The 23070-nt window shown below is 51.3% G+C and overlaps 2 long non-coding RNA genes across 3 annotated transcripts in view; both read left to right on the top strand.

Annotated features, from left to right (window-relative positions):
• LOC120608837 (uncharacterized) overlaps nucleotides 1–8540 on the top strand; it is a 17280-nt gene extending 8740 nt beyond the window's left edge. For both annotated transcript variants that reach the window (XR_005654531.1, XR_005654530.1), the window contains exons 2-5: nucleotides 5579–5675; nucleotides 6983–7223; nucleotides 7321–7921; nucleotides 8030–8540. This is a non-coding gene — a long non-coding RNA (uncharacterized LOC120608837). The remainder of the gene's footprint in view (nucleotides 1–5578; nucleotides 5676–6982; nucleotides 7224–7320; nucleotides 7922–8029) is intronic.
• A 775-nt stretch (nucleotides 8541–9315) lies between these two features.
• Nucleotides 9316–15168, top strand: LOC120608836 (uncharacterized). The gene is made up of 5 exons (XR_005654529.1): nucleotides 9316–12839; nucleotides 13345–13450; nucleotides 13757–13828; nucleotides 14201–14330; nucleotides 15126–15168. It is a non-coding gene; the product is annotated as an uncharacterized LOC120608836 (long non-coding RNA).
• Nucleotides 15169–23070: the final 7902 nt, after the last annotated feature.

A 23070-nucleotide genomic window follows, 5' to 3' on the forward strand; every position in this document is an offset into this window, starting at 1 on the left:
CTGCCTCCTTGTTTCTGTCCCCGGAAGATGGGGGGACAAATTGAGAGGGGTTCAGAAGATGCTATAAAACTGAACCTATGAGATCTTTGTGAAAGTTTGTTTCTTTGAGCCGGGAGTATTTTCTCTGTCGTCCCAGCCACAGGTGGGATCTGAAAGTTTTCTAAGATGCCGTGAGCCAGCCCACTCTCTCAGTCCTTCTGCGTCGCCTTTCTCTGGCCATGCTCACTCCCAGAGTGTCCAGAATCCAGGTTGATATGCCCATCTGGAGCCCCTGCCGCCTTCCTTCCCGTTGAGGCTCCAGTTCCTGGAACCGTGGAAGCCCCATTCAAATGGCCTCAAGGGACTCCCAGGGCCCATGCTGGTTGGTCTGTTTCCCCTGGGTGGGCCACGTGGCTGGAGGAGCACCTCTAGGACCACGGCATGAGCAAGGGGAGCTATTTGCAGGGTGGGGGTTGAACATATGTGTGCATGAGAGGGGAGGGGAGGGAGGGGAGGCTATGGCCACACTGTACCTTCCAGTGCAGAACTCCAAGGTGAATCCTTGCAGATTAAAAATATGATAGCATGGGTTTAGAAAATCCACAGATGAGTCAGAAGAAATTAGGAGAAAAGAGAAAGGTAAAATAAGAGAGAAAAGATAAGACGATCAGAAATTCTAATATCGTCAGAAGAAAGCCAGAAAGAGAAAAGCAAAGAAAATGGAAAGAAGAAAATTATCAAAGAGATAATTCTTATATTCAACTGTTATTGCAATACCTTCTCTAAGTGAAAAGTAAGCATGACAAGTCAGTGGGCCAAACAGCATCCCGAACCGTCCTGCAAGCCCATTTGTGGTTGCCTCCCCTGGTGTCCTAACTCAGTGACACCCAGCCAGGGCCCCGGGAGCTGGAGCCAGAGGAGGAAGCAACAGTCGGCTTGCCATTTTATCTCTGTGGCCACCCTTCCGCTCCTTCTGGGGTGCAGATCTGGGGGGAGTCATGGCCCCAAGGGAAAGCTGGACTTGATTAGATGATTTTTATGATGTTTGCACCTGCCCATCCTATTTTTCTTAGGCAGTAGCCGAGTCCACTTAAACTGAGTGATAAACAGAAAGGAACCAGCGTAAAACCTACGCGTAGGTACAGCCAGGAAGCAACCAAGGAGGAAAGGAATCTAAGGAGAAGTCAGATGAATGAGCTGCCTCTGAAAGGAGGTTGCTCAGACAAGGAGAGGAAAAGAGCAGCTGAGTTCCCCGGGACCCAAAGAAACCAGACACAATGGACTGAAAAAGCTGAGCTCAGCTGACATCCATCTCGGTTTCAAGGAAGAGGCCCTGTGACAACAGAGAGAGATGAAAGGCAAGTTGACAGAGCTTAGGAACAAGCAGAAGAGAAAAATAACAGATCACAGAGACAGAAACCACATTCGAAGCCACAGAGACCTGAAAACACACAAGTGTGACAAAATCGTGCAGAACAAACCCGCACAAACAGAGAAGGCAGGAAGGCTGCTTCGGGTTCCTGAAGATGGGACGGAGGGATGGAACGACGAGGTCATTCCAGGAAACGCCAGAGGTAAACTTTACAGAGAAAGGACTCGAATCTTCTATGCAACAAAGTACACTGTATCCCAGAAAAACAAACAAACAAACAAACAAACAAAACACAGAGAGCGGTCAGTGCTGAAACAGAACCACGTTGAGCTACGGAAACATTGTGGCAAAGGTGGAATCCTGTAAACAACAAAGCCCAACGAGACGAAATAGGACCAAAACAGCCCACAAGCATCCCACGCCTGGGGATGGCAGCCCGGTCTACCGTAAGGAAATGTGACCCAGCGGTCCCCAGGATATAAAAGTCAGCAGATGTCTGTAAGCATGTGGCAGGCAGATCCTGAAAGCCTGTTTCGACAGAACGCGGAGGAATCTGACCGCAGACCTCAGACACAAGGACAGAGCTGAGAGGGCTGGTGGTGAGCACAGAGCCCGTTCTCTTCTGGAATTCAGACTCGACCTGTCTGGGCATGACGATTCAGACCAAAGGGGAGGTGCTGTAGAGCCGGCCAGCGTGAGTAAGGTGCCAGCAACCAGATCTGAAGGGGAGGGGAGGGAAGGCGATGTTTCCTCCCCTTGCATTGCAGTCAAACCTGACACATATGGTACCGGCGCATCAAAACAGTCACCTCGAGTTCTTACCGTTTTTACGCTCTTTTCCTCCTGTAACTTTGAAAGGATCTTTCGGTCCTTTTTATATTGCTTTTTTTTTTTTAATGAGCATTTTTTTTTAAGAAAAAGAGTCATTATTTTCAAACATTTCTTTTTGAGTTTTCTTTTTTTCATCTGTTTTGTTTCATGAAAAAAGAACAAGGCATTTCCATGCCTTTGAGAGGCAGCTGTCCTAATTCACCATCCTCAGGGCAAGGAAGGAGCCTGTGAAGGGTGGATGGGGGTCTCCCTGCTTCCTGCCGAGTGGGGCTCAGGAGCCTGGGCCAGGCTGAGGGGCTCTGTGAGTACCTGGCTTTTGGAGAAAGTGTCGATGGCCAGTGGAGGGGCCCTGTGCTGGCGCCCATGGCTTGCTTTGTTGGGCAGAACCCTAGGAGGTAGGCAAAGGAGATGGTCGCTCAAAGCCCTTCTGAAGGGGGATTGCTGGGGCCCCCTCCTCCCGCCCCTCCCCAATTTCCACATCAGTGGGGCCAGGTATGTGGTTCGGGGGTCAGACTTTCTCAGAGCAGCCATCCTGCCCGCTACCCTCCCTTTGTCCAATCTGGACCTGTGCCCCTCTCGAGCTGGAGCGCAAACAGAGTGAAACTGGGAGAGAGAAGTGTGGGCACTATTTACTTAGTCATTCATTGCACCAGTTGGAAGAGCAGATGTTTGCCCTGCCACACAGGTCTTTCAGCTAAAAAGTTACCTGGGAATGGCTCTCTTTCTGAGCCAGGCCCTCTATCTAAATCCTTTTAGGCAGTTAAGGGAGAGAGAAAAGTTTTTCTTGAGTCGGTTGGGTCTCAATTGCTTTTGGCTCAACATAATCCACATGCCAAAGTGTCACATTTTGGGGAGGCTTGTTCTGAATCCCTACACTTCCAACAGGTGAGTAACAAAATGCCAGCAGGGAAGAACCCGTGAGCTCACACAGAAAGGAGAGCAGGCAGGGAGGGGAGGGGCTCGCAGTAAGGTCTCTGCCAGAGCCGCTTCTCTTGACTGAGAAAGTGTTTGGGAAATACTCCCCTCTCTGCATAATGAAAGACCGTGGAAACGGGCTTATTTTAAGGGACCATGAGCTGATGCATATGCATGCGAGCACTGATGCACGAGCTTGTGTTATGTCTGCCTTTTCATTTGTTTTCTCCGGGTGTGTCTGCATTTAATAGACATAACAAAATGCCTCCTCTGTGGTGTGTTTCTCATTTATAGGAAAAGAAAAAAAGAAACACAAGATTGAAATCCAGTATAGAACAGAGCTTTAACTCAGCCATTTTGTTAAAAAAAATAAAATAAAATAAAAAATTCTAAGGAAGAGGTTGTCACTGTTGTTCTGGGGGCCCTCTGCACACCCTTCACCCCACACACCCACACCTGGGGTGCTGTGACCCGCCCCACAGTGCCTTCCAGTCCTGATTCTCAAGGCAGGTACTTGCTGTGTGGACACAGAAAGAAAGAGCTCTCCCTTAGAAAGAATGCAACACCCGAGCTTCTGTTTGTATGGAAGATCCATTTGGAGGATTTTCATCATTCCAGTGGAAGATTCGGTGGCTCTGGCTGACCTCTACGACTGCATTTTAATCTCCACGATTATGTGGTTTCATTATCTCTCATAGGTAAACTAGGACGCTCTCTCCCTGTGGGTCAAGCGCTCCGTGGTTTTAGGAGAGATTGCTGTGTCTCTGGCTGAGGTGGGGTCCTGCACCTCATTTCAGGGGCGTTAAACTATGTGGGCATCGTGGTTCTTTTGGCCCCGTTAATGTTGTTTTATATTATATTGGCCTCACTGGGCCAGATCCCAGGCCTGCAGCGTCTCCCGCGGGCCACCGCTCCGTCCGCATTGACTTGTCCATATTCCCCCTTGCCACCCCGCCCGCCTCTCCCAGGGCACTTTTCCAAGGCTGAATCAGCAGGTGTGTTGCTGGTCCTGGGTGACCAGGGGTAGGTAGTCGTGTCCTGGAAAGGCTGGAATGAGATGAGGACGTGAAGCTGAGAGGGGAAGGGGACAGTGAATATTTTCATCCTCCAGTTTCCCAGTGCCGACCTTGGCTTTTGGTCTGTCTGCCCCAAGGCCCTTGTCCTGGCCTCAGTTTCCTTCTGGCTTCGCTTAGCATTTCCCTCTTTGCTGTCCTCCTGGATGAGGTAGAACCATTTTAGATTTGGCTTCCGGCTCTGCCAGGACGGCCCAAACCTCACCTCACATCTCCTGAAGCATCTCACAAAGAGACAGTGCGAGGCAGGCCTGTGCTTTGATATGAATACCCGGGGTGCCTGCATGAGGGAGGAGCAGAGAGGATGGGGTGAGAAAGACTGGGGGAACGCGGAATACTCAGGTATGGAAGGGAGGTGGGAGGAGTACCAGGCTGAAGGAGCAGAAAGCGGAAAGGTCTGGAGGCACATGGTCTCATGACTGGGGGTTCTAAGTGGTTAGACAGAACGTGCCTATCGAAGATGGTGACAGCTGAGGCCAGAGAGAGTTGGGATTTGAAGACCTTGAGGGTCTCCCCACGTTACTCTTAGGACCGTGGGGTGCAGATGCGTGGGCTGAGTGCACCCCTAACCTGTGCGACGTGCAACCCAGGTGACCGGACAGTGTGACCCTGCCTCACTAAGGTAAACGAGCTTCATCCTGGTGGCAAGGGTTGTAAGGAGAGCAACATGGTCGTGGACGTGGGTTGAAAGGTCACATCGGCCGTAAGGAGTGCGTTGGAGGGAGAGAGGAGGCAGGAGGAGCAGCCCAGAGGGAGCCGCGGCGATCGAGGGAGGCTGACGAGGGGGGCTCCGTGGCCGTGCCGGGGAGACGGGAGAGGAAGGCGTGCCGTTTGCAGGGGTGGGCTCTGCAGGTTTGGAGCCTGACTGTGGCAGCGCAGTACACCGAATGACGAAAATGCCCAAACCGCTGTAAACACCTGCCGTGAGTAACAATGGGACCTGTCAGATTAGCTCCCATTTGTCATTGCTTATGCCACAGAAACTTTCCAAGATTTTTCTCCCCCACAGTTTCAGCGACGCTCGAAAATAATTTTACTTGTCGTAGATAATACGCACACTTCAAAATATTTCTTTGTTTTGGTAGCTCTTTCATGCCAACATTCAATACCTTTTTTCCTTTTATGATTCGAAGAATGTTCTCGAGTCCTACTGCCCTCACGCCACCTTGCTTCTAGGGAAACTCGGATGCTTGAGATAGAGAAAGGTGTGCCCAGGCCCAGTCTGCTGCATCCCTCCCCGGTTAGTGCATGGAGAGAAGCGTTCTCGGCTCCGCCTGGACAGCTCCAGCAGAGTCTGATAGAGCCTGACGCTATGGCCTTCCTACCCGCTTCACCCCACAGCTTAGCACCTCCCGCCCCCCGCCCCCCACGATGCTCACAGTTCCCTCGCCTCCTTTCCCTCTCCCAGGGCAACCCTGAAAACAACTTGTCATGCTTGGTCTCTGCTGACAGCTACGTTATACATAACAGAGAAGAATCTGGAATTCTTGAGGATGAATCGAAAGGTAGGGGTGAGGCAGAGGGAGGGAGGGCGGAGAGGAAGAGAGCACCCGCTCAGGTGTGGGGAAGATGAAAGAGCTTCCGGCCAAGGAACACGATTCTGGTGGTGGCGAGACCGAAGAGCCAGGATGTGATCGCAGTGGAAACTCACGCGGTGGCCCCGGAATGCGGGCCAGGGGCTGTAATGCAGGGCCGGTCGATTCTCGCTCCTAGAACAGCCTGGAGGTCGGCTCTGCTCCATGCAGTCACTCGGGGACCCAGGGTCCTTCTGCCTCATCTCCTTCTTTGTTCGCCTCAGTCGGCACGAAGGGAGAGGGCCTGGAGGAGAGCGCGTGGGCGGTTTTCACAGAGCAGTCCTGGCAACGGCGCACGCACCTCTTTTTTTAAACAACTTGGTTGAGCTATATTTCAAATATAAAGTTTATCCATTTCAGGGGTAAGATTCAGTGATTTTCATCAACTTTAGAACATTTTCCTCCTCCAAGTAAGATTCCTTGTGTGCCTTTGCTATCCATCCCTGTTCCTATCCCATGGGGAATCACCAATCTATTGTCCACCTCCATAGATTTGCCTGTTTTGGACATGAATGAAATCGTCCAATATGTGCTCTCTTGTGTCTGACTTCTGTCACTGAGCATCACGTTTTTGATGTTCACGCTGATGTAACATGGGTCAGTAGTTTGTTCCTTCTCATTGCTGAAGGATATTCTGTTATATGCATAGAATGTGGCAATTTACTCCTGCTCCCCTTCCGTTGGCTAGAACTTGTCACATGGCCACACCCACCAGGGAAGCTGGGAATGTAGTCTGTGTGCCCAGAGGGAGGGAGCCTGTCATGGCGAACAGGTACGATCTCTGCCTCGGCCTCCCCCCGACCTGCCTCCAGTTACCCCGTTAAAACCCACAAACACGTAGATGCCACATGAGTGGTATGTGTGTGTGTGTATGTGTGTGCCTGTGTGTATGCGCACGTGTGTACATGTGCGTGCGTGTGTGTGTGTGTAGAAACTACAGAGTGTGAGTGTGACTTGGCTCCATGAGCAAGGGGGCGTGTGTAGGAGGAGGGGGGAGGAGGCGCAGGAACGGGGTCAGAGGCGACCCTGAGGGCATCAGTGTAACCTCCCTGCTCTCCCAGAGCTGTGGACTTCTATGACCTCAGAAGAAGGTCAGTGCCGATCTTACCCAGCTCCTCAGAGGCAGGGAGGCATGTGGGTTACGGTTAATGAAGTCATTTCAGACGCGCTTGAAACAGCTCTGGAGGGGGACCTTTTCAGGAGAAGGCAACTTTAAAAACATCCCTTCTGTGCTTTAGATTCCACGTCGGGAGCACATTGACGAGTCTGCCTAGCTGTTGACGCGTGCGCATCAGCACCGTTCAGTCCGGAGGCATAAGTTCCTGAACTCTCCCTGCGTTCTTGGAATAGTCATCAAGGGGGAAGATGTTTTCCAAGAAAAAGTGTGGTCTTCATAGGGGAGGGAAAGAAATCCCTCCCCAGGGCCGTTCCCGAAGTTGATGCTGCTACCAGAAGTTCAGGGTGAACGAGTTACTGGAGGTACAGTTATTTAAGGGGTTATTTAAGGACACGTTTGCCCCCAGCTTCCCTTGATTCCCAGCCCTGTTTTTCACTTAATATTTTCATCATTTGGCAGAGACGGGGAGGCTGATTCCTTCACGGACACAGTGAGCTTTCCAGGCCAGAGAATTCCATCACCTTGAATAACAGGCCAGCTGCCCATGCCGACCTGCGACTGGCCAGCTCCTCAGGGACAGCCGAGCCCCTGCGCCTGCTCCGGGGAGCCCAGGCCCTGGCCTCGGATGCCTGAGAATGGCCGAGCATCACAACGAGGGAAAGAAGGGCTGTCGCTTCTCCTTTCGCTGGCGGTGTGTTGGAAATGCAGCAGAGAGGTCTGGTTTTCAAAGAGCTGTGGGGGTTACAGAAGATTCTGCAAATAACTCTGAGGAGCCATCCTTAGATTTGCTTTGCCCCATCCAGAAATTCTTGTCCAGCTGAAAGGCATCTGTCTGGTGAGTGTCAAGGGGAAGAGAGTGTTTTGCTGAAATTTTGCAGCCACGTCTTAGGAAAGCACCTCAGTTTTCCCAGGTCCTGAAACGTGGCAACGTCAAACGCGTGGGCCTCGTGCCTGGTTCGCGGTTCCTTATTTTAAAGACCCAGAGAGCAGAAATGAGCGAGTCCGTGTCGGAGCTGGAGTTGAATCACAGCACGATCTCGTCTAGTGCTTGAGAGCCTAGGTAAGACCTTCTGTTTCTGCTCTACAGAAGGAGCAGGTGGGGGATTCACATTTAGGTAACGTCTGTCTGTACCAGGCGCCGTTTCCAGCATGCTTCCTATGTTCCCAGGTAAACGTCAGCACCCGCTAGGTACACGCTACCGTTATTCTCCTTCTATGCTCCGAGGACACTGGATCGAGCACCTCCTTTGAGGTCACATAGCAGGCAAGTAAGAGAGTTGGGATTCGAGCCCAAGTCAGTCTCACGCTCAAGCCTGGGTTCTTTGCACAATCTCACGGACAAAGAGTTCCTGACATTAACCTCACAGGGCTGGCACATCCTGTCCCAAGCTGTGGAGCATTACAAGATGGCCCCAGGAAGAAGCGGCAGCAGGTGGCCAAGGCGATGGGCTTCTTTCATCAGAATTCTACAAAGGATATGTCCCAGCCTCAGCTCTGGAGACAGAAATGCCTTTTTTGAGCCATCGATGCACAGACTCTCCTACTCTGTGGGGCAGCCGGGGATCTGTCTCCCCAGACTAGGAAGAGAGGACAAGGGTGGAATCCCTCCAGGCCTGAGGCGGGCTGTGCCTGTCTGTGGAGATAGACGCGTCACGCTGGACAGTCCCTGCGCGGACACAGCTCTGGACCTCCACCCACCGGGCTGTCAGCAACATCTCAGTAACCTGGCTCCAGCCCATTAGCATGCACGTGGCTCGACCATACGGCGCAGTGATGCTTTTATGATCCTGTTTGTTATTTTTCAGACCTAACCTCATCACTCTGTACTTTATGGAGCTGAAACGCAGCCCTCTGTTTGGACTTCCTGCAGCCTGCTGGCTACCTGAGGATTTGCCTCTTGCTCATCACATCCCGAAGAGGCAAATCCTTTCTGAGGCTGTGTTTGAGTGACAAGGATCCCTGGAGTGTCACATCATGATATTATTATTAATTATTACTACTGTCATTTACAAGCATACATTTCCCAACTTTGCGGGAACTTGTACGTTCAAATGTTTTGTCCTAATGCCCCGTTAAGATAATTTCATAAAGGTTAAAACCATGACTCTCAGAAAATATGAAACAAGCACATGTCAAGTCTGTCTTACTCATCATTTAATGAGGAAACCAATCGTATGTTACAACCGGTTCAAAGGAAAATTCGAAGGACACACGTAGAGACAAACAGGGACGCTGAGAAGGACCCACAGATCGATGCGAAACCTGTCAACGGCCACGGGGAACAGTCGGTGGCATTCTCCCAACAAAATTCGCTTGCGCTGCTGTGGACGAGCACCATCTGCATTTTTATAAGTTCTTTACAACTTACAGACTTGTCAGACAGCTCAAAGACAGGGAGAGGTACTGGCCGCTAGGAAATCAGACACCCTGGGTGTTCTGGGCTGGACACCCAGTAATCTTGTCTGCCTATTTCAAATTCTTTCACATTTTTTCCAGACACCCTCATGTGTGTTGATTCCAGGTTTACATAATCTGCCTGCTTTTATTCTCATCTCAGATAAGGCTCCGAGGCTAAGCCGCCTGCCCAAGACAAGTGACCTATAAGGCGAAGAGAAGAGACCCAGAAACATAGACACACGGTTGGAGAAGGGCACGTGATGATAGATGCAGAGACTGAAGTGCTCTAGCTGCCTGCAGAGGAACGCCAAGGATGACAGCAACCGCCAGACACCGAACGGGCAGTCGGGATCCTCCCCCAGGGCCTTCGGGGGAGCGCGGCCCTGCCCACACTCCGATTCTGGACTTCCGTCCTCCAGAACTGGGACACAACCCGGTTCTGTTGTTTTAAGCCACCGGGTGGGTGGTACTTAGTTTTGGCAGAGCTAACAAACTAAGACACTCATCATGGCGGCCACAGATGCTCCACATGGAAGAACCGGGCTCATCTTGTGGCTTTGAGGACATGACCACCACCTGTGCTGTACCCACCAGTGTGGGTACCTTGGTCTAATCCATCACCCTAAACAGGTGTGTGCTGCTGCTCCCCACCCTCCCCTCTAAAAATTCAGTGTTGGCTTTAAATGCTGGAAGTTAAGGAAGAAAAGCCCGTGACCTACAAGGTGGATGTCGAGGTTCCCCCCGAACTTGGAAATGGGGGACTCAGCCTGACCACTGGGCGCTGCCATTAAAACCAGCACCCACAGCGTTTAGTTCAGAGATGGGCAAGCTTAATGTGAGGTGCTTCTCCGACGTGGAAACTCCTTTGCCAGCCAACTTCCTGGGGACCCAGGTCTGACCGCAAAGCTGGACCCTGCCACATTGCCTCACCAGGGGCCTCCATGTGACCCGAAGGTCCAAGCCCCCCAAGACACCAATAAGAGAGACTTTCTGAACCTCCCTGTCCTCGTGCACGGAGCCCTGCTCCGCGCGCTGCTTTGCTGGCTTGGCTGAAACCCGCGGGTCCTGTTTCTAACCTCACCCTTTGGGAGGCAGGCCCAGGTAGAAAATGTCACCATGGTAACCTTTTTTTTTCTAAGGGGCAGCGTATTGCTCCTGGAAAAAGTGATACCTTGGTTCCCAGCACTTAGCGCTCTGGAGGGCTGCGGATGAGTTTCGCTGGCATCGCTCACGGTTGGCCCAGCGGATGCACTTCTCGGCTTTACGTCCCTGATGCGGTATCCAGGATACCAGGAAACACGATGCGTTTGCGCCCGCAGAGGAGGCAGAGGGGAGCCTGGGCGTGTTGCAGGCGCTGGCCCCAGGCTGCCTGATGACAAGGGCTGGTGCTTGGGCTGGGCCAGATGAGACCCCGGGTGGCCTCCCACTGCCACCATGTTGAAAATCCAGCAGGATCCCTGTCTCTTTCCACTGGCCCAGCTAGACAGGAAATATAGGGGCGGCCTCAAGCATTTGAAAGATGGCTATGACAGACATTGCTGGCCAGTCGTTCGGCAGCCATTCCCTTTTCTTGCCTGCTACAAGTGTCTGCCATGGTCTCCCCATTCCCTTTTACCAGATGCTCACCTCCCAGGCTCCCTTGCAGCCCGTGTGGCCATGAGACAGAGTGCTGGCCAGCGAGATATTAGGAGACATCTCTTAGGTGGCTTCTGAGGAAATAGTTCCCTTCCTAGTAAAAGGAACAGACACAGGGGAAAAGCCGCCTTCTGCTTCCGGTCAGGAATCCCTCATGTGAGGAAAAACTACTCCCAGGAGAATCGCAGACGCCGATGAAGCATGCTGACACACACCGCCCTGTGTCTGCCCACCTCCAGACACGGGGCGCTTTGTGATAGGATGAAATGCCTTTTATTGTCTGAGCCCTCGCTACTCACAGTGTGATCTCATGTCACCCGGAAGCTTGTTAGAAATTCAAACTCTCAGGCCCTACCCCAAATCTCCTAGATCAAAATATAGGTTGAAAAAAGATATCCAAGCCATCTGTGTGCACATAAATGGCAAGAAACAGTGACCACTGTGCGAGAGAGAATTACAGACCCCTGTAAGAACTGGAGATTCTTCTGGAGATTCGTTTTCTGGGTGGTATTTGTGCATTCGTGCCTCTTAGAGCTAGGGACAATGAAATCTTAGTTTTATTTAAAAGCGAGGCAAAGCTTTCCACACCCCACAACTCCTTCTTCCTTCTCCCCATCCTGCTGCAGAAACATACAGTGGGGGTTTCTAACGGGTTCCCAGCTGATCGCTGTGGGATGCAGGGGACGTTTGCACGTGGCTCATCGTTCTTAGGGTTAGATCTTCCCTGTTCTTCTCTGGATTCTGGGCTTTAGGTTCAGAAAGATTAAAATCTGCATGTTCAAAACAGAGCCCCGAAAAATAAAAAATGTTGCCTGAGGCTTTTTCTTTCTAAAAACTTGTTTCCTTCTCAGACAAGATGTCAGGATGCTTGGAGGAGAAAACTCATTGTGAATTTTAGCTTCAAGGAACTGTCAGGAGACTGTCTGGGAAAGGAATTCTTTCTTAAGGAAGGGTATTTGGCTTCTGGAAATACACAAGATGCTCAAATCCTGTGCTGTTTCTTTCCACAGTAGCAGGATTTTAATTTTTTTTTCTTTTCTTTCTAACAGGGCAGAAAGCTGGAGAAACACATTAGCCACTAGAAGTTTGGGGAATAGAGGGACCTCAGAGTTGTAGAACAACAGACAGATTTTTCAAAATTAGAGCAGGAAGGCACCCCAGCATCTAGTTAAAGGCTTCTGCCCCAACATCCCCACGGCGGAAGGGAAGTCTGAGGCTCTGGGGGGAACCCTGGCTTTCCTGAGCTGCCACAGCTGGTGAGCAGTAGGGTCAGGTTCTCACAAGTCCAGGTCCCTGTCTCCACACGCTAACACCTCCCCCACATGCCTGCATTATCAGCAGAGGAGCGCTGGGGTCACCTGGACTCCCCTTTGTTTTGTCAGGGGGGCCGAGGCCCGGAGATGGGGAACTGCTCACTTTGCCTCCTTCCGGCTGTGGTTGGCCTCTCTGAGCCGCTGCTCTCTGATCCGATCGAGATGGAGTTACGGAGGATGTGATCTGTGCACCCTTCTCACCCCACCTTTGTCCGCAGCCCCTGAATGCCTGGGCTTCTCCCCGGGGAGCGAGGCGGAGGATCCAGAAGTCACAGGGAAGAAGCCAGGGGAAGAGAGTGGATCGCTACCCGCAGAGGAAGAGAGACGGGCGATCAGGCGGGCAGGAGGCCATGGACCCGAGGGCAGGCGGTGGGCGTGTGGAGAGAGAGGGAGGAGGGGAGATTGGCTGGAGAGCGGGTTCTGCTGTGTGAGATATTCGAGGAAAGAATAGAAAATGTTTTAAAGAAATCTCGAGTGTCGTCTGATGTAAGTCCTCCTTCAGGCAAGACATTCATTCAAGGCCTTCATTCCTTTTCCAGGTTTATTGGAGGTGCATTTCTTTTTGTTTAGATGTATTTTAGTGCTGAGCTGGGGCTCAAAGTGACTTCATTTTACATGGGAAACATGGAAAAGGTGGGTGTTATCTCTTCTGCGTAACTATTGTTCAGAGACAGGATCCCAGTCTGATCTGCCTATACCGCAGAAAGTCGGCATGTGGCCAAGAAGAGCCAAAGAGATTTCTGGAATCTTCGGAGTAATCACTCAGCTCCTGGTCCATCTGCTTCCATAATTACTGATGGACCTTGAGGAGGCAGTAAGCCATCATGGTTCAGACCATATGCTCTGGAGTCAGGCAAATCTGGCTCGGAGTCCTGGACTACCCGCTGCCTGGTGGCTTTGGGAGCTTGATTTACCATCTTTGAGCCTTAATTTCCTCATCTGTAAAATGGCAGTGATAATGCTGACCTCACAGGGTAGTTTTGGAGATTAAATTAAACAATGTCATTAAAGCACAGAGCCTTATTCCTGATAAAAATTCAATGATCATAGATGATGATGATAGTAATGATGATGGTGATGGTGATGGTGATGGTGATGGTGATGGTGATTATCCGATGATGCTTGTTTCTCTGAATAGATCTTAGCTCCGAGTCTCTCCCCGACTCCATCCTTCACCTTGGCTCTTTTTGTTCTCGACTGCATTGGGTGGTTCCAGGCATGGGCTCCTGCCCTCACGCCAGCATGTAAGTGTCTGGAACCAGCCATGGTGGGAGGAGCAGTTAGGCCATGGGCTGGGGAGAGGGGACTTTTGGCTCCCTGCTGGAGCTATCGAGGGCCCCGTGGACTCTCTGGTGAGGCTAGAGTTTGCACCGGCAGCCTCACACCTTCAGAAGTGGGGCTTCGAGCTACGGACGCTGTCACGCCCTGTTCTCTGAGTGCTGAGCTGAACTGGGCAGGCACTGCCTGGTCTCTGAGGCCCAGCCTGGCAGTCCCCTCTCAGGATGGCTTCGTTTGGGGACAGCCCCTCAGTTCCCTGTTTCCAACCACAGGGCTGCTGCCTCTGCAACTGGAAATGTCACCCATCCAAGGCCTTCTTCATTTAAAATGCAACTCTTCCCGAGGTGGGTCGCACTTAAAGCCAGGCACCGTCGACCCTGTCATGAGTTATGGCTTCCTTCTGTGTCCCGTCTCCGTGCAGCAGAATGACTAGCTGGCAGTTCCCGGGACTGGGCGTTTTATATGCCAGGCTCTGTAGCAGGCCGTTTACCCCATGGTCCCCTGCTGTATGCACCCCTTTCCCTTGATAGAGACAGAGACAGAGGACGGGAAGTTAAGTAAATTACTCACAAACGCTGGAGCCGGGGCGGAGACGGGAGACCGTGTGCCGAGCAGAACGGCTGAGCCCGCCCGGCTGGACTGAGCCCGCCCGGCTGGACTGAGCCCGCCTCGCAGTTTCGCCTCAAGGCGGTTTCAGCTGCTTTTTCCAATTTTAGGTGGTGAGGGGTTCACCTCCCTGCAGCCTGACGGGATGTGAAGGCTGAGCACGAAAACCGGAGCTTGAAGCAAAGCCCGCCTGACGCGCAGCCGACGAGAGGCCTGGTTGCCATCATTCCACGGAGTCAGGTGGAGCAGTGGGCGAAGGAAACACGGCTTGGAGAAGCGGGGAGAGGGGGGGAAGGGTCCCGCTGGGTGGTGGGGGCGGGCACGGAGGGGGACACCCTCGTGGTGCGTTCCCCTCACACAGCAGAACAGGGGACCGTGCCCGCTTTTTAGCTTCCCCCAAACGGCCCTGACTAGAAACCAGGCCCGGTCTCCGTGTGTGGTTTATAGGGTCCATTCTTTCACTTGGGGTTTGTAGTGGATCAAATAGGGACACCCTTCCCCCGCCGCCAAATTCATGTCCACCCCGAACCTATGAATATGACTTTATTTGGAAATAGGGTCTTCGCAGTTGTAACCAAGTTTGAGATGAGGTCAAACAGGATGAGGTTGGGCCTTAAACCTAGGATGGCCAGGGTCCTTGTAAGAGGAGGGACCGTTTGGACACAGAGATGCAGACACGCAGGAGAAGGCAGGCGAAGGTGGAGGCAGAGATGGGAGTGATACAGCTACAGTCTAAGCATCGCCCGCCACCCCAGAGGCTGGGAGAGGCGGGGAGGGAGCGTGGTGCTGCCCACGCAGCAATTTTGGACTTTCGGCCTCCAGAACCGTGAGGGAATAAACTTCTCTTGTTTTAAGCCACCAGTTTGTGGCCCGTTGTTCCCGCCACCCAGGGAGGCCCCCTTCTTCCCGCACGTTGCTCTCAGGGGTGCAAGGGCCTCTCATGGGGCCACACGGGTGGGATCGGGCTTCCGATTTTGTAGGATGATGAATCGTTATCGCTTAAGCAGGCCTGAGTTGGGGTTTCCGGTTTTGCAGCCCATCGCGCCCTTACTGACGCCCTGGGAGCAGAGGAAGGCAGGTAAGATCAGCCCCATGACCAAACAGCAAAAAGCATAAGTGGCCGCTGGGCCAGTCGCCCAGACAGCTGCTGCCCAGATTTGGGTGTGCTTCCTTCTTTGATTTTTGAAGTACCAATATGGTGACATCATTTTCGGTTTTCCTCTTGATCCTTGTAATAGCACATTCATCTTGAGGCAGCCCCCACCCCTCGCAGGATAGGACACCTGGAACTTATTTAATCCACAGGCAACTGGTCCTGGGTCAACCCTGGATGAGGGGACCTGGATGTCAGGTGCTCAGGTGGTCACTGCTGCTGCCTCTGGCTGCCATGTTGCTATTGGAGACCGTCCTGCTCGTTTATCCTTGTGATGTCCTTGCTGTCCATTTCCTGCCCAGGTCACAGAGGGGCCCCATGCTGGGTTCCAAGGTCACATCCAAGGGGTTACCTGTGGTCAAGTTGTCCTCGCAGACACGGTTGGACCCTCTGAAGCCTGGGCTGTGAACAGGGGTGTTATGGCAACCCCAATGTGGGTGAGTGCTCCGCCCACACTGCGATCTGCCTCATTACCAAGTTCTGGGGACTCCTGGGGCCTCTCTTTTTCTATGGCCATGAATGGACTGTGATAATCCAACATGAATCTGTCAAATGAAACCGATGCCAGAAGAGGCCACAGTGAACTGTTTGGGGAGCATTCTTTCAGGGATTCATTGATCCATGCTTTGGATGTCTTTTTTTTTTTTCTCCCTGTTTTTACCGTAACGGGGAAATTAAAAGCACATGGCAGCTCTCAGGCATGTTTTGAATTTTCAGATCCCAGCCCCGCAAGTGGAGGTCTGAATGGCTCCTCAACCAACTTCTGGGCTCGCTGGCGTCGGCTCGTGTGCGCTTCGTGATTCCGATGGCAGCGGACGGCCAGGGCTGCTCCGAGGGAGCACGTCTGTGGCCTGAGCGCGTCCCACACGGCCTGCGTGGGTACCAGCAGGAAGGGCATGCAGGCCGGCGCTCCTCCAGGCCGGTCCCTGGCAAAGTGAGGACTGCGTTCCTTTGTGATGTTTCAGGCCCAAGATAAACTGTGCTGGAGCCACGGGGCTGCTGGAAGCAGCAGGCTCCAGTCTGTTTTCATTCCTCTGACAGCACCTCTGCCTCATGTTCAGATGATGCTGCAGAGAGCGAACTGAAAGCCTTGGATTATCGACTGAAAAGCGGTTCTGGGGGTGAGTGAAGGCCTTTGGGGAAGAGTCTGGGGTGGACTTATAGGTCCCCTGCGTGCCCTTGGGCACAGAGTTTTCCCAAGAAAATTGATAAAGCCATCAAGGTGTTTGGTTGCAAGCTGGCCATTTGGGCTGGTGTGTTTTATTTATCTGGGTGAGAAGGGGCAGGGTGGCTGCTGAGCCGGGACGGAACCAGGCCCCGTGGAAGAGCTGGGCTTCCCATGAAGACAGCCACGGACGGCAGCCAGCACGTGTGCCCACGCAGCGGATGTGGGGTGCGAGGTATTTGTCAAGTCGGCTTCTGCAGGGGCTTCAGGCAGACCAAGGAGGACCCACACACAGGGAGCAGGACCTGGTGGCCAGGAATATGTGTCTCTGATGTTCTGCCCTTTCCTGGCAATTACAGATGGGTCTTGAGTGGGAGCTGGTGGGGCGCAGCCTGTGTGTGTGTAGATTGTGTGGGTGTGTGTGTGTGTGTGCGCGCGCGCGCGCGTGCTGGTGCACACTCACCCCAAGGAGGGCTGCTTGCCTTTCTGGGCTATCACCAAAGCAAGTGCTCTTGGGTAGCAGGTAACCTGGAGGCATTCTAAGATAGGGCTTGCAGAAGGCAGAAGGACATTTCTGAGCAGGCGTAGAGGTGGAGAGAAGGAAGACCGATGACCAGGACTTTGTCCAGAGCACCTGACACAGGAAGGTGCAGCAGCTGGGCCAGGGGCAACGCGGCCTCCTTCTAGACCAACTGTTGTCTGCTGGGTCCTCACTTTACCTGGTCTCTGCTCAGGTGCAGTTGCTGTCCTGCCATTTTCCTTTTGGGAACGCTAAGCCATAAAGCCACCAATGGGGCCGACCAGGAAGCCTGGAACAGGAACGTGATGTCTGGAGGTGCAGCAGCCATGTTGCAACCATGAGGACTAAAGCCTCACATGCTGATGGGGCGTAGCAGAAAGACAGGAAGAGGATGGAGCCTCCAGTGGCTGCCGCATTCGCCTGTACTGCCCGGCTCCAAATTTAGTGTTCTGCGAGGAAAATTCCTTTACTGCCTTTCAGACATGGCTATTCAGGTTTTCTGAGTCCCCGCCAAATGCATCTCAACTGATAGAGCCTCTCGGGGAAGGGGCGGAATGACTCATTCTTATATTCTCAGACATAGCACAGGGCCTAGCATGTGATAGGAACCCCGGAAATGCTCCTCCGTGGGAGGGCACAAGGGCCTCGCCATGCTCTGCCAACCTCTCACCACTCTGACCAGCACTCCTTGATTGCCAGGCTGCAGCCACACTCCACGGGCAGTTCCCTACATAGCCCATGCTCTTGCTCACCTGGCGGCCTTTGCAAAGACTTTGCTCCCTTACAGGAGCAAAGGGCTGTCTGTTCTCTTCTCCATCTCTCTGGCGGCCTCCTTGACACACCTTCTCTGGCAGCCTCCTCTGCTCACCCCGCAATGATACTAGATCAGCAAAGTACCATAAAACAGGCAGAATAGCAGTACCTGCCGCAAAGCGTTACTGCGAGAATCGAATTAGCTAATTCTAACAAGCCATCAGAGGAATAAAATTTTATGCAGCGATTACCACATGCCAGGCACAAATCTGAACCCTTTGCACACCATTAATTCATTTACTCTTCCCCGTGACCCTTTCAGTATTAATGTCATCCTCACTTTTTAGATGAGGAAATCGGAGCACAGAGAGGTGAAGCATCTTGCCCAAAGCAACACAGCCTTCGAGTCTTCCCAGATATCAGAAAATAAGAGAGGAGTCATCCCCTCACTTCTTAGATTCCTGGCCCACAGAATCTGTGAGCACCAAAAAGTAGCAGGGCGGTTTTACATTACACAACAGCGGTAACTAAGGGGTGGGACCCGGGAAGCCACCTGTGGCCCTGAGTGGAGCGAGGGACGTTCCTTCAGGCAGCCTGTAGCTGATCCCTCTGCTGGACAGGAGGCTGGGCCAGTGAATCCTCGAGAAGCCAGCAGACTTGAAGCCACAAGATGTCTTGAGGTCCTTGTCAAGAGTTCTGAGAAAGGGGGTTGTCACCGGCAACGGGGTGGGGTAGGCAATGCCAGGACAGGTGGTGGCTCAGAATGCAAGCTGGACTGGCTTTGGGATGGCCACAGTGAGGGGGCTGTGAGAAACTAGTGGGCTAGGGCAGTGGCAGGGAGAGATGGGCGTGTGAGCAGATGGTTTTGGTAAACCCTGATTGGAAGCTGAGGCTCTGGGGGGCCCAAGCAGGGGCGCCCGGCCAGTGAGGGCGCCTCAGAGGGGCAGCATCTGGGTTAAATCTTAGGAACAGTAGGTACAAGAAGAGGAAGATGAGTAGGAGGCAGAGGGAACAGCACCCCCACTGCAGGATTGGTCATTGGCAGGCTGGGTTTGTAGTTCCAGCCTCTCCCTTTGGGGACTCCATTTGGGGATTGGCTGGGACTTGCTCTGACCAATGGAATGCAAGGAACATGGCCCAGGCACTGCTGGCCTTGGCCTCTGGCCCTCTCGTGATCCCCCATGAGAAGGACACGTCCTGGGTAGCTCCTGGAAAAGGGAGTGGCCCTGGGACATACGATCTCTGGGGCCCTTCCAGCCCTGAAATCCTGCTGTGCTTTTAAAGCATTACGTGCGTACATAAATCACTGGGGTTTCATTGGGAATTGATGAAAATAGGACTTTTTATGGAGCTTCTGGAGCCTAATTTTGACTCTGCTGTTGTTGCAATTTCTTATGGTTACATCTCCCAGCCCCATGAGTTTAGTTCATCACTCTCTCTCTCGTCCCTAGATCAGAGCCTTGACACTTACGGGCTGTCAATCTATGTTTGATGCATGCATGAATGGATGGACGACTCTTAGAGTCTAGCGGGAGGGCTGACAGGTAAACTGAGGACGGAAACGTGCTGTGGCCAGTGAGGTGGGTGGGGAAATGCACGATATTGCAGGAGCCGCAAGATCTCGTGAAGCACGCAAGAATCTGGGAGATGCCAATTTTGTTGGATGTGTACAACTTACAAATATTTTGGCACGGGCGTAAGATTTCCAAGAGGATGTTTGCAAATTAGAGTGTTTCTTAAAATTTATGCATTTCAACTAAATTCACTCCATTATGTGAAATTTTGTTGAAGCCACTCTCTCTCTCTGTATAGCAATTAGCAATCAAAATGCCGACGTGTTTTGCAGATTTAGCAAAGACTGGCAAAGATGATGATCTTTGATTCACTGGAAAACAAAATAAGTATGTGAGATTCTTTCTAATAATCTCCACTGCTTAATGAGCTCTGGAGACTTGCCGAAGAACTAGGCAAGCATTCAAGCCTCGTGTCTCCGATTCCTTTTTAGTGATGCAGTTTTCATGTTTTAGAGAGTATGCTGAATTGAGAAAAATAGCCAGTGGGTAGCACCACACGAGTCTCCCCCTGCTAGAAGCGTATGTGTGAAACAGTGGAAAAGCATTAGATCTGGGGCTTAAATTGGTTCCAGGGGCCACGTCTTTCCCCCACCCCTCAGTGGGTAGTGGGCTTCTTAATATCAGGGGCCCTGCCCGGCTGGGCTTGGAGTTACCGGCTTAAGTGCAGTGCTGGATTGTATGCAGCAGGTGCTCATTGTTGTGTGTTGAATGGATATGTTAGTGAATTGCTATGGGAACCGGAACCGCTAACCTTGAGTATAATCAGTCAAACTTGCAGAAAAGTTGAAAACTTGTACCCTTCACCAGGATTCAATCGAACATTGTGCCATATTTGATTCTTCTCTCTGTATGACTGTATCTACATCTATCTGCTGTAAACACGCATATGTGTCATTCGAAAGTAAGTTTCAACTATTCTGGCATTTCACAAAGTCCCGATTAACAATGATTTTAACTACATAATATCCACTCTATGTTCATATTTCCTCAACCGTCCTAAGCATGTGTTTTACAGCTATTTTTCAGAATCCAGGATCCGATTCGGGTCCATACGCTGAGTTTGGTTGTCATGTCTCTAGTTCTTTTGACTAGAACAGTCCTTTTCTTTAGAGTTTGTTCTTTTTCTTTTCCAGGACATTAACTTTTGAAGCTTGCAGGCCATTGTCTTGTAGAACGTCCCCCATTCTGGGCTCATCTTACTGGGTCACTGTGGCGTTTGTATGTTCTTCCACCCCTGTATTTCCTCCGAACTGGAGGTTGGGTCTAGAGGCTTCGTTAGAGTTTTTGGCGAAATGCCACTTCATAGGTCGGAGACTCTGTGTGGCATCAGGAAGGCCGCCGCACTGGGCTGGGCCGCCGTTGGTCATCTGATCATTTGCTTAAGGTGGTGACCGCAAGATGGCTCCATGTTCAGGCCCCATTTGTTGGGTCATACGTTGGTATGAATATCTTCTTTTCTAGCGATTTCACTCAGTGAGTCTAGCTCGAATCCATTATTGTGCCTGAGTTGCAAAATGGAGCCGTTCCTTTCGCATTGCACCCCAGAGCTGGGGCTATGATGGAGGGACGCGCTTCTCCGCCACCAACCCCCACCCGCTTGGGAAAGTTCTCTCAACTCTCTGAACCTCTTTGTCTTTGGGGAGATTGATCTCAGCCCTCAGAGATGTTGCAAGACTCAGTGAGGCAAAGTACAGTTTATAAACTGTAACATCCTGTCTTTATTTCTGCAAACTTGAGAGACTCACTTCAGATGCAAGCTGATCGGGCTGGCTGCTTGCGCATAGAAGTCCCTGAAAACTCAACATGGAACAAGCGTCCTTTGAATGAATGAGTGAGCACCCAAAACACAGGTACCCAAAAGGAAGAGTAATAAATTAACATTGGGGGAAACTGTATTATATATAGATAAAACTTTACCCTCTTCATCAAATGAAAAAAAAAAAAGTTATTTCTTGAAATTTCATCTGTCCACATCGGCTGCACCATTCCAGGCTTTGGCTGCCCTGACATCGAAGCCAGAGAATATGGAGAGACTCCAGGACGCTCACTGCTGTGCCCGTATTTCTTAAAGTGTTGACATCTCTCTCCACTCTGCTTGTTAGTATTTATTTTTCAGAGTACTCTGATAGCTATTTTATATATTTTTCCTGGGTTTTTAGTTGTAGTCATTTGGAAAGATAGGGTCACGTATACCTTCCAGCCAGAATCAAAGCCTATGCAATTATTTTTCATGACTGTGTAATATTTTACCAAGCACATGTCATGATTCTTTGAAACATTTTCCTTAGACTTTAGATCATTTCTATTTGTTTTCATTCTCATAAATAAGCTGCTGTGATATCTTGTTCTGTATTGAGAATGACTGTCTTAATAGACATGCAGGAGTGGAAATGCTGAGCTGAGTAATAGAAACATTTTTTGCCCCACGCTTCAGTCTGTCTGAAATGCTCTGTCTCAGATTTTCCTGAAAATGGGTCCTCATTGTAATTCAACTTGACATTAAAATGTCACCTCTTCAAGGAGGCCCCTCTTTCCGCCACCGCCTGCCATATGCTCTCGATCACTCACTCTGTTCTAATTTCTTCCTGGCTCATATGTCTATATGAAGTTGTCTTTGTTTGTTCTTTGACTGTTGGATGCGTGTTCCTAAAATAATGCCATTCTTTCCGGTACAGGGATCTGTCTCCCTCATTCACCACTGTATCCCTAGCACCAGTGTAGTGCCTGGCACATAGTAGATGCTCAGTAAATATTTTTGAACAAATGATATAGCATGGTGTTTAAGCATATGTGTTCTTAGTCAGCATGTCTGGGTTTGAACCCTGACATAGACGTCAAAATATTGTTGACGGGTGCAAAGGATAATGCGTGAAATGCTCTGTGCCTGGGGTAGGGTGAGCGTTCATTGGCTCTTAGCTCTTACTGAGCTATCATCAAATTGCTACTTCTGTAACATGGAGCTAGTAATACTTCCCCCGCTTCAATGTACAAAAAGAGAATGTTACCGAGAGCACATTGGGTAGCGAGGTAGCCATTCAAATCTGAGTCCTTATGTCTGTTATTATGCGTACGAAATAGCAAGACAGTTTCAAATGGCTTTCGAAGCCCATTACAGCCCTACAGCCCTCTGCCAGGAGTGGCAGGGAAAACAAAGGTCTGTCTGCGGGCTCTCTCCAGCTCCCCAATGTCTTTGCAATGTTTCATTTTGAAGGAAAGTATTGAAAAATAAGTCCAGGCTGTGTGTAAGAAATGACTGTGTAATTTAATTATTTTAATGACATTAAAAATGTTAGTCACTGTGTGTGACTCTCCTTCCTGTGGCTCAGCACATCAAAGAGGACCCTTAATTAGAAACGGAACAAAGGACCTTTTCCATGGGCTTCTCTGGGGACATCTTCCAGGGAGACTCACGAACGGTCTGACTGTTTCGGCATCCGGTGGTCGCATTCATCTAGTTCATCTCCCACCTTCTCCCTCTCTGCCTCAAGCTCTTTCCGAATGTCTGCGCCTCCGCCCAGCCTCGCTCCACTTCAGGAAAGCCAGGCTCAGCCTCCCCTCCCCGCCGGCCCTCTCCTGGCCTCCCTCCTGCCTCTGTGTCTCCATCTGCCCTTCTCTCCACCCGCTTTTCTCCCCGCTGCTCCACCTGTCAGACCACAGTCAGAAAGAAGGCAGCTTGGGCAAGACAGCTGGAAGGGACCCCTGGGAAAATTTAATCAGATCAAAACGGCAAACAGGGATGCCTGCTGTACGTCAGGCTCTGAGCTGAGGGAGGACAGAGACCAAAGGTCCCTGCTGGAAGGAGCTTCTGAGCTGAT

The sequence above is a fragment of the Pteropus medius genome, unplaced genomic scaffold (assembly GCF_902729225.1).
Source record: "Pteropus medius unplaced genomic scaffold, Ma_sr-lr_union100, whole genome shotgun sequence".
Taxonomy (NCBI): Eukaryota; Metazoa; Chordata; class Mammalia; order Chiroptera; family Pteropodidae; genus Pteropus; species Pteropus medius.